The sequence below is a fragment of the Harpia harpyja genome, chromosome 3, assembly GCF_026419915.1.
Source record: "Harpia harpyja isolate bHarHar1 chromosome 3, bHarHar1 primary haplotype, whole genome shotgun sequence".
Taxonomy (NCBI): domain Eukaryota; kingdom Metazoa; phylum Chordata; class Aves; order Accipitriformes; family Accipitridae; genus Harpia; species Harpia harpyja.
The window spans coordinates 36,704,934-36,720,805 of NC_068942.1; the positions used below are offsets into that span (position 1 = coordinate 36,704,934).

The following is a 15,872-nucleotide window of genomic DNA, read 5'->3' on the forward strand; positions in this document are numbered from 1 at the left end:
AAGGCCGAACTCATAATGGAATGTATAATCCTGTACCACTGAGTAGGGATTTTGTAGGTACGTCTGGAACATGAGAGGAGGTCATTTACACCTTCAGTTTGGTTTTGAGCATTTCTCTTGTGGTATTGTCCTTTTTGAGACTTTATTATATATATGTAAAATACTTCTAAGATGTTTGTGGTTGATTTGTAAAGAGAAAATGTAGAGAAAGAGGTCACAGTGTAGGTGCGCTAAGCTAGATGGGAATTGATAGTGTTTTCCAAGGAAATTTTGAAAAATGTACCAAAGTAAAAATTGCCACAGTAAGGAATAAATCCTAAATAATTGTGTTTGTGCCGTTTGGAATAACGTGGCTGTGAATTGTCTTTAAAAACCTCCTGTAAGTGTCTGGAAAACAGTACAACATAAAAAGGCTTTCCAATTGTGTTTTCTCTAGCTAAAGATATTGGTTTGTAGGCTGATTTAAGGGACAAGGTATTAAAAAATAAAGTTAAAAAAAAGAGCAGTGTATGTGCTTTTCTTACCGATACTTTTTTTTTTTTAAGAAAGGAAAACGTATATGTGTTTCTTTCCTCTGTGTTGTTTATGGTCTGAAATAAATAATAAATTTGTAGTGATTTATTTTTTAAAAAGAAGTATTTGTATGAAAAATCTGGCAGTAGGTTTGTTTTACTTGCATTTTAATTGTGGTGAAATAGCAGAATGTTTCTGGATATTTGCATTTGTTTCAGAGGTTGGAGCATAAGCCAGATTTCTGTGTAGTCTGTCAGGCAGTTACACGTCTGAGCATGTTACAGTTTGTAGCACTACAAATTAGAGCCATTTGACTTGTATTTGCTGCACAAGGCTTTCATAAAAAATATTGCCAATAAAATAGAGGTGTAGGGGATGAGCTCTGCGGCTCAGGGTGCGGATGCTGAGCTGCGGAGGGGGGTCGGGTGAGACCCAGTGGATTTTACTCTGAGGTGCTGCTTCTGCATGAACTTGAGCTATCTGCCCCCGTCCCTCCCCGGCTTCAAAAATGGATTCTGGCTCTCCGGGTTATTTTTTAGCACGCAGCGGGTTAGTTGCATGCACATCTTTGGCTACTTATTTTGAGAGGGGAAGCTGAAAAAGGGCTGGATGTGTTAGTTGTGTGTATACTGAGCACCTATATGAAGGGTGTATGGGAAGGAGGGCAAAACATGCTAGCATAACTGAGTTTTCACATTACTTCCACTGCAGGATAACCCAGCATTTCCCAGTAACTTTGTCCCAAAGTTTCCTGGGGGTCGTAAAGCTATTTTTTGAGTTCATTTACTTCTTACAGTTTGTCTTTTGAAACAAAAATAAAAAAAACCAAACCAAAACAAACCCCCACAACACAAACCCCAACCCCAAAGAGCTGGAAGGAGATATTTCACCTGCTTTTTATGAACTGGCAGGCAGCGGGCAATTAATACCACCGCCGCCAGTAACAAACAGCAGTAAGTTGGGACCAGAAGCCACACCGCGCCGGTACAGAAACCTGCCACAGCGGCAGCGGGCCGCCGCTGGGCCGGGCCGCTCGGAGCAACCACCGGCCGGACCGGGCCGGGCCGGGGGCGGCTCTTCCTCCGCGGGGAAGCCCGGCCGGGGCTCCGGAGGGCCCGCCGCGGGGAAGCGCTGCCGGCGGAGGCGGGGGGGGGGGGGGGGGGGGGGGAAGAAGTCGGCCGGGCGGGCTGCGAGGGGCCGGCGGCTGCGGAGGCGCCTGGGCGCCGCAGAGGGTTAACGGCGGCGGTGCCGGGCAGGCTGGGAGTTGTAGGCGCCGCGGCATGCCGGGAGCTGTCGTAAACGCGGCGAGCGCCGGCATGGCGGGCTGGCTTTCACCCGGCGGGCGGGAGAACGGGCCGGACCGGGGCCGCCTGCCCTCGGCCCGCCGCGCCGGGGCGGCCCGTGGCCGGCCGGCGTTGGCTTTACCCCCCGTTCCGTGAGGATCGGCGCCGGCGCGGCCCGGCGGGGCCGTCTCCCTGCGGGCTCGCCCAGAGCCTGCCTCTCTCCCTGCCAAACCGGAGTTTGGTTTTTCTAAAGAAGGACGAGGCGGCTTCGTTCGCCCGGCTCCCGCTCGGGGCTGTTGCCTGCCCCGTGGGCTCCCGCCGCGGCCGCTCGGGGGTCCCGGCTCGCAGGGTCGGTGTGCCCGGGGTTTGGCTTCCACTTTCTGGTGAGCTCTGCGGCAGAACGAAGAGCTGTGGCCTCCTGCGGGAGTCCGGTCGCTCGGGTGGCAAACGCTGGCAGGTGGTGGTGGTGGTGGGGTGTGTGCGTGCGTCTCGGTCTTTATCTACGATTTCTCTTGTCTTGGGTTTTGTTTTTTTCACGCGGAAGGGAAGAATTAAGACGCGTGGAGGTGCTGAAGTGTGTTGAAGTTACGGAGGGACAAACGGGACTCGGTGGTCTACCTGCTAGCGAGGTGTTCTTGCTAGGGCGAAGCGGGGAGGGAAGAAAAAGGAGGAAAAATATTGCATGTTAATCTAGTTTATGCTGAGAGCGGGCCCAAAGTGCAAAATCAGCTTCTTGTTAAACGTTCTGATGTTCTAAGGGAATTTGTTAATTAGCTGGAGGCATCTTATTTTATGTATGAAAGGAATGACAAATAATAGTATGTGAAATAAATCGGTCTGAATCTGGTAAATTTCGCTTGTTGTGGTGTTTTTTTTTTCTCTCCTTACTTTTTGAAGGCAAACCTTGAAAGGCAGTGGTGCCATGCATCAGCAGTTAGCTGAACTTGGGGCTGAGCATGCTTAAACTTCTCACAGGAACAGAACGGGAAAGATTCTTGTTAGGTAGTTCTTTTTCTTGGTAATAGTAATCCTCTTGAAATGCAGAAGAAAACATCATTTACTTGTTAACCAATAAATGAAGATGTGCAAAGAAAATAACACTGTTGAGATCAAACAAAAAAGGGAAATATGCTGTAATAGGTTCATTTTCTATTGCACATTACAGTTTGGTTCTGAGAGGGGGTATGTGAGGAGCTCTGCAAACATTTTTGTATTTGTGTCAGAAAGCACACCAGATTTTGCCAATGATCGTCACCTGAAATACAGTCCATAAAGTATACGCAGATGGGTGTAATTCTTGGAAGAAAGATAGGAAAGAAATGACTTTTTTTTAGGGAAAGTATTATTCTAGTGGAGGAAAAAAAGTTGTTTTGCTTGTAAAAGAAATTGCTGGGTAGACATAAAAAAGGCATAAGTGTCTAAGTGCCTGCTTTATAACTCCTGGTGGTTTGGGCTTGCAGAGTTAAGCTGTTGAGCATGGCTTGAGATACAAAATCAGCAAGTCCAGAACAAAATAAAATATAAAGGTTCAAGACAAGGAAAATGCGAATAATGTATTGTAACCTGTTTTAAACTTAGTAGGGTGTGGCCCGCTCTATTCCCATCTGAAAAGAACCATTGCTTTTCCAGTTCCACAATAGGAAACTAATTTTACTGGATTCTGTGTTCTGATTTCAGTGGTAATGGAAGTGCATTAGCACAATAAATACAATATATCCCCCTGCCAAAGATGTACACTCTAACTGTAAATACTAGATAAGCAGTGAAAGCTACATGTAAAGGGGCCCAAATAGTTGAGGGTGCCCAATGGAAAGACAAGAGTTGTAATACAGATGATCTAATCTGATAGCCATAGTACGACTTAGCTGTAGAACAGTTTTTGGAGGGGCAAAATAAAAGAGACAGAGAAAAGTGAAAGGTGGGATGAAATGCAACATAGTTTTAGCAAAAACAGACTGTGCCAGGCGAACTTGTTACCTTATGCTAGGATTTTGTAGACGGGGGAAATACAGTAGATCTAATATGTTTCATTGTCAGGAAAGTATTTGATAGTTGTACCGTGTGAGGAAATCATGTAAAATGGAGAAAATTTGGATTAATTACATTGTAAGGTGACTTGGGAATACACTGACAGATAATAGGTGGCGAGAGAATGTACTGATGGAAAGGAGGCTACGAACTAGATTTTTCAAAGACTATATTGGAAATTATTTAATTTTTTTTCCTTAGTGATGCTAGTGAAAAAGTAGAACTGTGGTGATAAAATTTTGCGACACAAAACTGGTGGACTGTATTGATAGAGAGGGTTGGAATATCCATGTACCAACAAGATGAATCAAAACTGAGATTAATAGAATTAGATGAGATTTAGTGGTGCAAATAGAGGCTTATCACAATTTATTCTAGAAGAGCTCATCACTTTAGTGGTGAATCGGTAGTCAGTGTAGTAGTTGGCAGCAGAATGATAGCGTACTGCTATGTGATGTGGCTGAGAAAATAAAAAAAAGATGGTGTCCTAGAAAGTATTAGGGGAGGGATTTCCTGTATGTATAGAAAATATTGATGTCAAAGTATATAGCATTAGTGAGACCTTATCTGGAGCCCAACTGTCATCCACATTCAGATAAATGGATTCAAACAGATGGATGGAACAGATGCACAAAAGGACCACATGGATGTTAAGAGGAATAGAGAGACTTAACAGAAAGGCACAAACGTGACAATTACACAGTCTTTATGTAGGGGAGGAAAATAATTATGTGAGCTCAAGATTAGAGTAAACAAGCAAAACAAATGCGTATAAAGGGGATAATGAGCACAGTTTGCTGGAAGTTACAGGAAGAGTTCTAATTATCAGACCACCAATATCCTGGAGTGGTTTCAAATGAGAAACAAGTTTAAATTTCTTTTAGAATGAAGTTTAATAAATCCAGAAAAGAACATCAATGTTTGGTTCTGCGTAGTAGTGGGGAATTCAACTTGGGAATCCTGGATATCCCCTCCCTTAATTCTGCATTCTTATGGATTAGTAAAATGGATTCTGAGATGGATATGTACGCTTACAGTGGGCCCATTTTGAAACTGCTGCTGATTTTTGTCATCTTAATTTCCTTTTCCATTAGTCAAGTTCTTTTCTTAGGACTCCTTGCTAGAAGCAGAGCAGTTTGGTTATATTTGCTATCAACTGCTTGTCACCTGCACACTCTGAATTATGCCGGCAGAAGAGAAGCGGTGTTCTTTACCTCACTGGCTTTAACGTTGGGTGTAGACAAATTGTATGGTTTGGACACTGTGGTTGAAGGTGTACTCACACAGCGCTGCCTGACTTCTTGTCCCTGGATGGGCTATTTGTAGAAGCCTTCATGGAACAATTTTTAGGAAAGTATTTAAATGAAAAACTGAAAGTCATCTAGGGCAAGACGATATTGCATTCTGAAATGTATGTATAATCAGCTCCCTTGGGACGTTACCTGAGACCTTGTATCTTTTTTTCTGCCTTTTAGACTGTGTAGTTTTTACATGCAGCACTTAGTGCAGCACTGAAGAATTAACAGAAGAACCTTAAAATTAAAGAACATTGCTTTTCAGCAAGGCTACGATACTCTAGGCAGACATTTTAGGTTTTACTTGGCATTTTTGCTATTTGGGAAGTCTCCACAAAGCAGGGAGTTAAGCAATCAGTGCTCAGCCATCCATTTTAATTTTATTTTTCAGTCCACAACTGTCGCAGGTTATTCAAAGAGAAAGAATTTGTTTTAAGGAAGTAACTTCCCATTCAGTGGTCAATAGAAAATTAAGTGATGGACTCAATCTAATCATCAATGTATGCGTTAAGTGCTACCAGTGGCACTTTCACTAGTTGCTGAAGCAGAGGAGTGAATGGATTATAAGGATTAAACTTCCTTCATCCCCCTAGAGGTGAACAAGTCATGTGAAAATGGAAGGCTCATTTGGTAGGAGACAGTATGAAAGACTTGGAAGACAAAAAAAGAAATATATATTATCTCTAAATGGTTTCTTGCACATTTTTTCTATAATGGTGGGATGTGAGCTACAGACAGAATCTCGAAGCTTACAGGGCAGAAATGTGACTGTAAAGTGATTTTATGAGTATGGAATGAAACACGCTTGGTTGTTATTTAACCTGGATTCCTGAAAAATATTTTTCTCTTCCATCATAAGTCTGATTCTTTAAAGAAAATTATTCCTATTCATAGCAGGTGCTTTCTCTTGGTCTTTTCATCACCTTTTTGAATTGGAAGGAAGTCATGGACTTACCCACTGAAATGGTGGGAATACAGTGTTAGGACTACAGCAAAGGAAAATTTTTCTGGCCTGACTTGCCCGTGTCATCCTACAAGACTTTCTGACACAAAAAGAGGCGCTTCCACTAGTGTCGCCAGTTTTTCGTTCTCTTGTGCTGTATTAATTACAGCTCTTGAAATACTACTTATTGGAGGAGTGATTTTATGGAAGTGAGATGCATTCATGTGATAAGGTTGATAATTACATTGGCATGATTCAATAACAAAAGCAAAACAGCTAATATATTAATATTAAACAAAAATAAGGTGTTGGCGCTGTTATTAAGAGTAGGTCAAATCCATTCTTTTGCTGGTTTTATGTAAACAAGTCTGGGAGGAATGTGTACGCATGTATACACACACGTATATATACACATACACCTGCTTTGCTGCATATGCTGGCTGGTGAGTAAAAATAGCAGCGGATCAATATATACAAGTATTGGGAACTTACACACTGAACAAAATCAAAGTATGCCAGAGCTTGGTTTGGTAGCAGTAGCCTGGGAAAGGGATGGTTCACTGCAGCCTGCAGCAGTATTTTGGGGGTTGGTTTTTTTTTTTTATTGTTGTCGTTTGTTTGTTTTTAATGATTATTTGTAGGAATGCTTTGGAGCCGGGTCATGGTTGCTGTAAATCTTCAGATTTTCATTGATGTCTCCAGAGGGATAGTGATTTACACCCCCTGAATAGATGGCCTTCTGGGTGGGGACATTATTACAGTGTCTTTGGTCTTACATCGTTTACTTCTTCTTACTCCCAGAAAGAAAAAAAAGTCAAAGGAGAGGTAACGATAAGCTCCTCAATAAGCCCCTCCCATAGGAGAAGAAAAAAAGGTCAGTACCTCTAAAATGGTTGTACAGTTGGCACAAAAGCTGTTGGATGTTGTTGTTATAGCAGCATCTATAGGAAAAGAAATAGCAAGAGGAGGAAAATGAATTTTGGCATTCACCTCGTCTCTCTCCAACTTGTGAAAATCCTGGGATGGAAGGAAATGCCATCTTTTGGAGCTACTTATTTTGTTTTCTGCAGTGCCTTCACATACAGAGACTTCTCTCAAAGTTTAATCAAAGTGGAATAATAAGTAAGTAGGATAAAACTATTGTTTGTACTTGTTTCAGAGTGGCGGTGGTCATTTCTGTCTCAAGTGTTTCTGTGGAAAGAGAGTCCAAATGATTGCTGCTATTCTTACTGTGGTATTCAGGTAGATGACAACTTGGTTTAAATTACTAAGGTGAAATGAGTTTTGCTATCCCGCCATTGAGCACGAAGAAGCATCGAGTTAGAGAAGCCAGACCCCACCTGTTGGAGCAAGGCAATATTCTACTACCATAAATTCCCCAACATGATATCGACCTTTAATACTTCTTTTCCTATTACCATCCAGAACAAGTAGTTGCCTTCTTGGCATCTAAAGATAAAGCTTACCCCCGCCCCAAATCACCTGCTCGGGTGCCATCTAACTGTGAGAAGACCTCAGTTCCTGCCCCTAGACTCCTCTGCCTGCCAGGGTCGCAGTGACCTTCACACTGGTGAGCGATGCATTTGCACTGGGCTGTACCAGCACGGCACTCCCGCCCCCAGTGTTTGGGGGGGTCCGTCCTGCCAGGTCTCCTAAAGCGGGTCAGCTGCGGTTGGGCGTCACGAAGTGATACACACTGTGCATCAGCGGTCTGCCAGTTCAAGGGTGTGAGACGCGGAAGCCTGAACTTCAAATCCCATGCCTACCTCAGCAGATATATCTCCTCAGAGCTGATGCTTCATTCCCCCCAGGAACTCTGAGGTATTTAGAGAAGACAGGTACAGGATGAGTGTGCGTGTTGGAGGAACTGTTACTGTTCGGGCAGGAGAGAGTGCAGTGCCACATCTCTGAAGCCGATGGTTAGGGCAACCATCTGCAATGGTGGGTACTTGGGATCCATATCCTTCTTGTAATGGGGAGTGATATACAATCCTGGGAATGACTGAATTTCCCAGGGCGTTTTTAAAATGCCAGCTTTAATGGTTTAAACTTTAATGGTAGAACTCTTCAGGAAGTCTGGAAGCTGGACATTTTAAAGAATTACGGAGAATTTAAAGAAAAAAAAATACAGAAGCATAATTGGGTCTTAAAGGTAGGAAACTTGAGATTTTTTCTCTCAATTTATGCCCCTGATGTGGTGGGTTGACCCTGGCTGGATGCCAGGTGCCCACCACAGCTGATCTACTACTCCCTCCCCTCAGCTGGACAGGGGAGAGAAAACATAACGAAAGGCTCGTGGGTCGAGATAAGGACAGGGAGAGATCACTCGCCAATTACCGTCATGGGCAAAACAGACTCGACTTGGGTGAAAAAAACAAAATCTGTTTAATTTGTTACCAATCAAATCAGAGCAGGATAATGAGAAGTAAAACCAAATCTTAGAACACCTTCCCCACACCCCTCCCTTCTTCCCAGGCTTAACTTTACTACAAATTTTCTCTCCCTCCTCCCGCCAGTGGCTCAGGGGGACGGGGAATGGGGGTTGGGGGTTGGTTCATCACACGTTGTCTCTGCTGCTCCTTCCTCCTCAGGGGGAGGACTTCTCACTCTTCCCCTGCTCCAGCGTGGGGTCCCTCCCATGGGACACAGTCCTTCATGAACTTCTCCAGCGTGGGTCCTTCCCACGGGCTACAGCTCTTCACAAACTGCTCCAGCGTGGGTCCCCTGCGGGGTCACAAGTCCTGCCAGGAGCCTGCTCCAGCGTGGGCTTCCCACGGGGTCACAGCCTCCTTCGGGCATCCTCCTGCTCCAGCGTGGGGTCCTCCCTGGGCTGCAGGTGGAGATCTGCTCCACCATGGACCTCCATGGACTGCAGGGGGACAGCCTGCCTCACCATGGTCTTCACCATGGGCTGCAGGGGAATCTCTGCTCCGGCGCCTGGAGCATCTCCTCCCCCTCCTTCTGCACTGACCTGGGGGTCTGCAGGGTTCTTTCTCTCACATGTTCTCACATCTGTCTCCAGCTGCCGTTTCTGTGCCTGCTGCAACTTGCTTCCCTTCTTAAATCTGTTCTCCCAGAGGCGCTACCACTATTGCTGATGGGCTCGGCCTTGGCCAGCAGCGGGTCCGTCTTGGAGGCGGCTGGCATTGGCTCTGTCGGACATGGGGGAAGAAGCCACGCGTGTAGTCCCCCTGCTACCAAAACTTTGCCATGCAAACCCAATACACCCTGGCAGGGTCCTAGTTGAACTCTCTGCCCTCACATTTCCTCACGTGCAAACTAGGAGCGATACATCGTACTTAACAGGCATTCTTCAAAGCATAATTCATGTTTGTGAAATACTGGGAGTGGCCAAGCCAAAATCTTTTAGAAGTACCAGGTTATGGCAGCGGCACCAGAACTGTTTGGCAAGTGGATCCTTAAAGAGACGCTCAAGGAAGAAGGATTTTCTTTTAAAAGGATATGATGGCAAAGCTAGTCCACTGGGATATGGAAGAGATGATGTAGTTATGTGGAAGAGAGGAAATGTTGCATGATTCCTGTCCCATGGATATGAACCAGCTTGGGCTAAGCGGGCTGTCTCGGGGACAACAGATGCATTGGAGGGGGGTGGAGGGAGGGCTATAGACACCATCTCCCATTCAATATACTCCACAAAAGGACGCAGTGAAAGAGGGTTGAGTGTATATAATACAGTGCAGTGGATGAACAATAGGTTATAGCTGAGGAGACAAAGGTTTATTATCAAACGTAGTCCATCATCTGGGTCTGAAAGTGAACGCATTGTGCAAGGTGACACCGAGTGTTGGCAGTGGCGTGAGGGACACGCGTTCCTGAACTTTGTTCATTTTATGTGGACAGGTATCTGTATTGCTTATCTACAGTTACGAAACTAGGTAGCAGAGAAATCAAGGATTAAACAATGAAAACACAGTATTTTGTTTCTATGGATGATATTTTCAGCTCAAAATCAATACATTTCAGTGGGCTGTAGGATTGAAGAAGGTTTATCTTCTGTTGCCGCAGCCCATATTACGTCTCTCCACTAAACACATGCTGCACTTGGATTTGCAGCGTGCACAGCTAATAGATTTTTTTTGGAGAAGTACTTGATTTCCAGCATTGCTGGTGATTAAAAAAACCCCAACTTCATACGTGTGTCCTACTCAAGCCTTTCCTTGGTTTGCATGATGAGAGGATCTGGAGCTCCCCATAGTAATCGCTTCTGAGAACTCTAAATGGGGAATGGCAACAAAAAGAGGCATTTTGAGATTTTAACAAGAGACTTGCCTGTTAATCCATATTAGGTAAAAGTGAAAAATCCCTGTATAAGGTACTAGAAGTTTGTAATGCCATTTTCCTTGTTTCTTATTCTTCCTAAGGGGAATTGAACGGACCTTCTCATAAAGAGCAGCATGCGTCTGTGTGGCATGTTAATTTTACAATCTGTAGACTCAACTAGTTAATATGCCAACTACTGTCTTGCTTTAGGTTCTGTTTAGCTTCCATTGCTACACTTGTCTGGAGTGATTTGTTGTTGAGAAATTTGGGACTTTAATCCCTGAAGCAGAAGGACAGGTTGCTGACGCCCATGGTTTATTTAAGAAACAAGAAGGAGTGTATAGCTGTTACACAGTGTGGTGACCTAAAATGCCTGGATGACTCAGTTTCAAAGCTAGGACTTGTGTTTCAAAGCTGACTTGTGTTTGCAGGTTCCTGTCCTTCTCATAGAAACTGTAGTCAAAAGTGTGCAATTGCAGGATGAGAGACACGCAAATCAAAATTTGTGCTTATTTATTGTGGCACTTAATGGTACCAGTTCCATCCCTTTCTCTCAACCTGCTGCTGTCTGGCTCGCTTGCACCTGTAAGCTCTGCAGAGCAGGGACGATTGGCTCTTCTGTGGTTGTTCAGTGCCTGGGTGACTTGGATGCCCCTTCCTCACGAGTGCTGAGGTGCCTTGTGTTAGGAGGGGCTGAGAGTGAGAGGCAGCTAGCTGCTGCTGTCAAGGCTTGAGTCTAAAACAGAGACCCCCCCAAGCCACTGCTTACTGGGGAGCATGCCGGGAGCAAGGAGGGTTACGTAAATACCTGCTTCCAGAGTTGCCCGAACACACTGCTTTAACACACGCTTAAGATTTATGCGTGGGATTGGTCTGAGAATGTCTGCCCCAGCCCCTCCAGTCCTGCTGGTTTTCCCTCCCAACGTTGCAGCTGATGGAAAACCGGTTACTCTGTGCTGTGCAACAGCTTCAACGGAGAGCACCTCACCCAGCACACATCTGTGCCATGCTGTTAAGACACTTCGCTGGCGCAAGTCCTTTCACGCGGAGGAGGGAAAACCGAGTTCCTGAGTGAGTGCCAAATAGCATGTGGGCTTGGAGGGGTACCACAACCCCTGCAAGGGGATGGAGTAGGCACCTAACAAAAGGCTCAGGATTGGGAATTCCGTGCAAGGTATCTTGCCTCACCCCAGCGTTAGGGTCCACTGCTGTTTGAGATGTCTTGAGAGACTTATCGGCGTGTCCAACAGGTTCCTGGAGTTCTTCACTTAACAGGATGGACGGCGTAGATCCCATTCTTAGGTATTCTACTTTTTGCCTTCAAGTGGCAGGGTGTCTTAATTTGGGGCTGTGGATTTAGGCAAAGACACACTGCAGTGCTCAGCAGCACAACAGCCAGGCCCTTTATATTGAATCTGGCCTCACTGCAATAAGTGTGAGTAATGGTAAGAGAGGCATGAGAGCAGAATGACTGTACAGGAGGGAGGGCTGCACTTGACTTGCTAGAATGAAAAACATATTTGTAAAGGGATAAAATTAGCGCTGGGTACAAGAATGCCATTTAATGAAACAAATGACTACACCTCTTCTCAGTGGCAGGAAAAAAGTGACACATCACAGATAATCAGCTGTCCCCCATCCTACTCTCGGGGGTGCTGCAGAGTAGACGGCACCGCCGGCTGGGCTGGCCAGGCTGGGGTGAGGAGTGGATCCCAGTGCTGAGACCCCCGTGCCACACGCCTCGCTGTATGTACAGCAAGTGACTGACTTTGGTTCTCGTCGGTGGGCTTGTAGGAAGAGGTGTAATTCTTCCTCAGGTACCGGGAGAGCTGGGCAGGAGGGAGGATGTACATGTGAGACACGGGAACACGGTCTCTCTGAGACATGTGATTGCTCACAAGGTACTTGTGGCAGCAAAGTCACAGGAAAAGTTAATAATAAAAATCGAATGTCTCTTCTTATTGGATGCTCTTTTATCCCCTATTCGTTGTATTTTATTTCTCCTCTCTGCTATTTTTTTGCTTTCTTCATGTCTCCTTTTGATGTCTTCCTCTCTGTAGTTCCACATCCTTATTTTTTGTCCATTTTTATTTACTGTTGCTTTTTTACTCATGCATGTCTTTATTCCTTCAGCTTTCCTAAATACTTTCTCTTTTGTCTCTCTTGTCCATCTCTGCCATACAGTTTGGCCACCTTCCATGCGATGGAGCACTGTAGCTGAGTGGTGGGTTGACTTAGGCTTGCATCACCGCCCTGAAGCAGATTGCATCTGCAGTCATCTGGAACTGACTACATGCCTGAACTGATGAAAGATGCTGTGGAAACGTGGATCTCCGGGGCCTCGGCAAGGTATCCTCACATACATGTGTGTGCACGTTGATGTGCGAGTACCTTCAAAATGCCTGTCTGTTCCATCAGCTCAGCTGACTGGGTGCTCCTTTGAGCTTCGCAGCAGCTTAAGGGAAATGGGAACAGACCTGGAAAGCTCGTGGGAAGAGTGGGATTAACCCTAAGGAGGGGGATATGCCCGTTGCCCAGGAATGTGTGATGACCGTAAGCAAGAGATCCAAAACCCCTCACTTGACCTTTGTATAATTCTTTCCCTTCCAGTGAGTCCCTTTCCCTGCTGGTGACTCATCTTCTTCTAAATGTAGACTGTAAGCCTCTCAGAGGACTGCCTTTCTCTCTGAGCAGAGTAGCATAAAAAATAGCAACGCTGGTGAATAACCAGTATGATTTTTTAACACAAAAAACCTGAGGACTGCCTCGCTGTATCTGTGCTTCTCTGTCAAGGGATTTAGCAGTTTCCCGAGAGGACAGCGAAGCAGGTTCTGTCCTGACCCGCAACAAGAAGGTTGTTCAGACAAGAGGTCTCAGGAGTAGCACAACTGCAGTACAGTGGGCCGCAGACGTTTATAATAAAGGATAGGTAGGCTCTGACGAAGGCCAGCGAATCTTTCGTAGCACCCACATACTTACTTCCATGTTTCTGACCCATTTGTAACTGGCAGCATCCCTGCGGCAACTGCAGCGTGGCTTGCATGGACATCCAGTCAGAAGTTGCCTGCTCCCTTCGGCAGGTTGCCCAACACCCGTCTCCTTTCCTCCGGCCTCTACAGATGGCGTCCGGCTGCCCAGTCCACTTCTGTTCTCGAGACTTGGTGACCCTGGTGACCACACTGTCACCTTCCATCCCTCACTTCAGCTCTTGTCTTTGACTTGTAGCAAATCTCTTACTAGAGCCAAACTGGTTCCTTTTCTCTTTTCAGATGCTTTTGCCGTATCCCGTCTCTTTATTGCCTGGTCCTCTGGAAGACAAAAGAGTGAGAATCAGGGGTGTGTCGTTATCCTGCGAACAGTTTGAGAACTGCTTTGACAGCCGATAGAAGAAGATAATGTGATGTGGCCACCGCAAGCGCATGCTCTTTCTAACAGTTTACAGTTGCACTATGATCCTAATGAGGAGCGATGCTCAAACCTCCCTCTGATTATGTGTTCTTTTCTCATACTGTAACAATATTGTTTCTTTCCAACACACAAGCGTTCATGCAAAAATGCCAAAATTCTCCATGCAGATTAAAGTAGGTTTACAAATTAAGGAAAGGCTGGTGTGGAGCAAAAGGAAAATTAAATTATCCTAGCAATTTTGCACTTCCTTGTAATCAAAGTCCTGTCTTTGGAAGGTGTTATGTAGGATACACACTTGGTGAGGCCTGTGAGAATTTTCCTTGTGTCAAGACAGCAGGAGTTAGCCCTAGCAAATCACACGCTTGTAAAAATGGTGGCCAGTAAGCAATAGGTGGGCTCTCTTGGGGAAGAGCAGGAAGAAACCTTGGTGAGAGCTTGATCCTCTGCAGTGTCACCTTTCACAACCGACTGACTGACAAACAAAAGAAAAGGGGAGCTAGATCACTGTGAGGATGGACACCTCCTTTTGTGTAACAGAATGAAATCCAGTGATGTGCTCCCTCCCACTAGATCTGATACAACTGCTGTATGATAAAGATTAATTTCTAAAAATCAAGTGTAAACCTATAGGTCAGCCAGTAAGACAGTGACTTGACAAATTTTTCATTGCAAGCTGTGTGATAGTTTCATGCCTTTAATCTGCATTGCTGCAGATGGTGTGTTGTTGAATCCAGTGAAGTTTGAATCCCACCATGAATTTGTTTTCCGCAAGTAGATTATGAACAGAAACCTTTGATTTCTATTAATTATATATCTCAGTGAAAAGCTTGTGTGTGTGTATATATATATATCTTTAATAACAGGAAATGTAACAAACATTTATTTTTATTAAATTAATAAAAGAGATAAACCTATCAAAGCATGTTTTCATTTTGTTTCTTTGGTCTTGTTTCCATTAGTACAAATGAAAGATCATTCAGTGCAAGCTCATGTATCTCAGGACGCACAGTTCATTGCATCAGGTAGTTGCTCTCGTACAAAAGCATCTTGTTTCTAAATAAGAGCTTTGGGGTTGTGATAGCCTTTTTAACACTGTGTCCACATGTCACCGTAATCTGATGGGGACCTCAGGGTGCAGTGCTCGGGGTACGACTTACCTGTTGCATTTAGGGTAGCACCTCATACAAGATCTTCCCAAACTCCGAAAAATATCATCCCTGCATTAAGGAGCTCATGCCTTATGATAGACAAGGAGGCAAAGGTTAGGGAACATGGAACGGGACAAGGAAAGAGAAATTAAATAGAGCTTTCAAATCCATTCAGCTTACAGTAAGCAGTCTTTAGGAGTGGGATCTGGAGAAGGAAGCTGGATCTGAAGCGTGCCGGGCTTTGGCAGGCGACCTCCCGGAGGCCACATCCAGCATCAACAAGCAGCGTGGAAAGGAACGCGAGGGAGCGGATGAGGGGAACCGGCGAACGGCTGCCGCCCGGCAGCAGTGCCGTAGCAGAGGCAAGGAGGGCACGGAAAGCCAGAGGGTCCCCGAAACCCGGCTGGTGGCCAAGCTACGTGCAAACGTGAGCCGGCGTGGCTGTGGCAGCAGCTGGAGAGCCAGCGAGTGGGCGAGGAAGATCAACGCGGTGACTGTTTCGGGTTCAGCAGGGATTGTCGGTGGGCGTTCGGGAAGGCCGAAGTAGGCTGTCGAGGTGCCAGAGCGGCACGGGAAGAGGAGGAAATCTGAAGCAGAGTGGTGCTTTGGTACAGCTTGGAGATCTTCAGTGGAGGGGGGGGGGCTGGATGTGGGCATGAGCTGTTTCCCAAGGCAGGGGGAGAAAGGAAAGGCGACGTAAGACAACGACCCTCTGTGCTGCCTGTTATTAACGACTCGGATGGATGTGGATCTCAAAAAACCCCTCGTGTAGAGAGGGTTCCTTACTGCTTGTAGTGAGGTCACTGTCCAATAAAGCGTATAAAGGGCTCCGTGGGGGAGCGCGGTGCGGGGCTGGCGGGGGGGGGGAACCCAGGGACGTAGTCAGGTGCGAGGCGGAGCCTGAGCCATTTTATGAATGGGCTCATATGACGTTAGTAGGGGCGGGAAGAGAGGCCCCGGCTCCCACCAATCC

General features: G+C 45.7%; 1 long non-coding RNA gene across 1 annotated transcript in view; it reads left to right on the top strand.

The window, feature by feature from the left end:
• Positions 1 to 14,670, top strand: part of LOC128139475 (uncharacterized) — a 65,786-nt gene extending 51,116 nt beyond the window's left edge. The window contains exons 4-5 of the long non-coding RNA XR_008234402.1: positions 12,528 to 12,692; positions 13,613 to 14,670. This is a non-coding gene — a long non-coding RNA (uncharacterized LOC128139475). The remainder of the gene's footprint in view (positions 1 to 12,527; positions 12,693 to 13,612) is intronic.
• Positions 14,671 to 15,872: the final 1,202 nt, after the last annotated feature.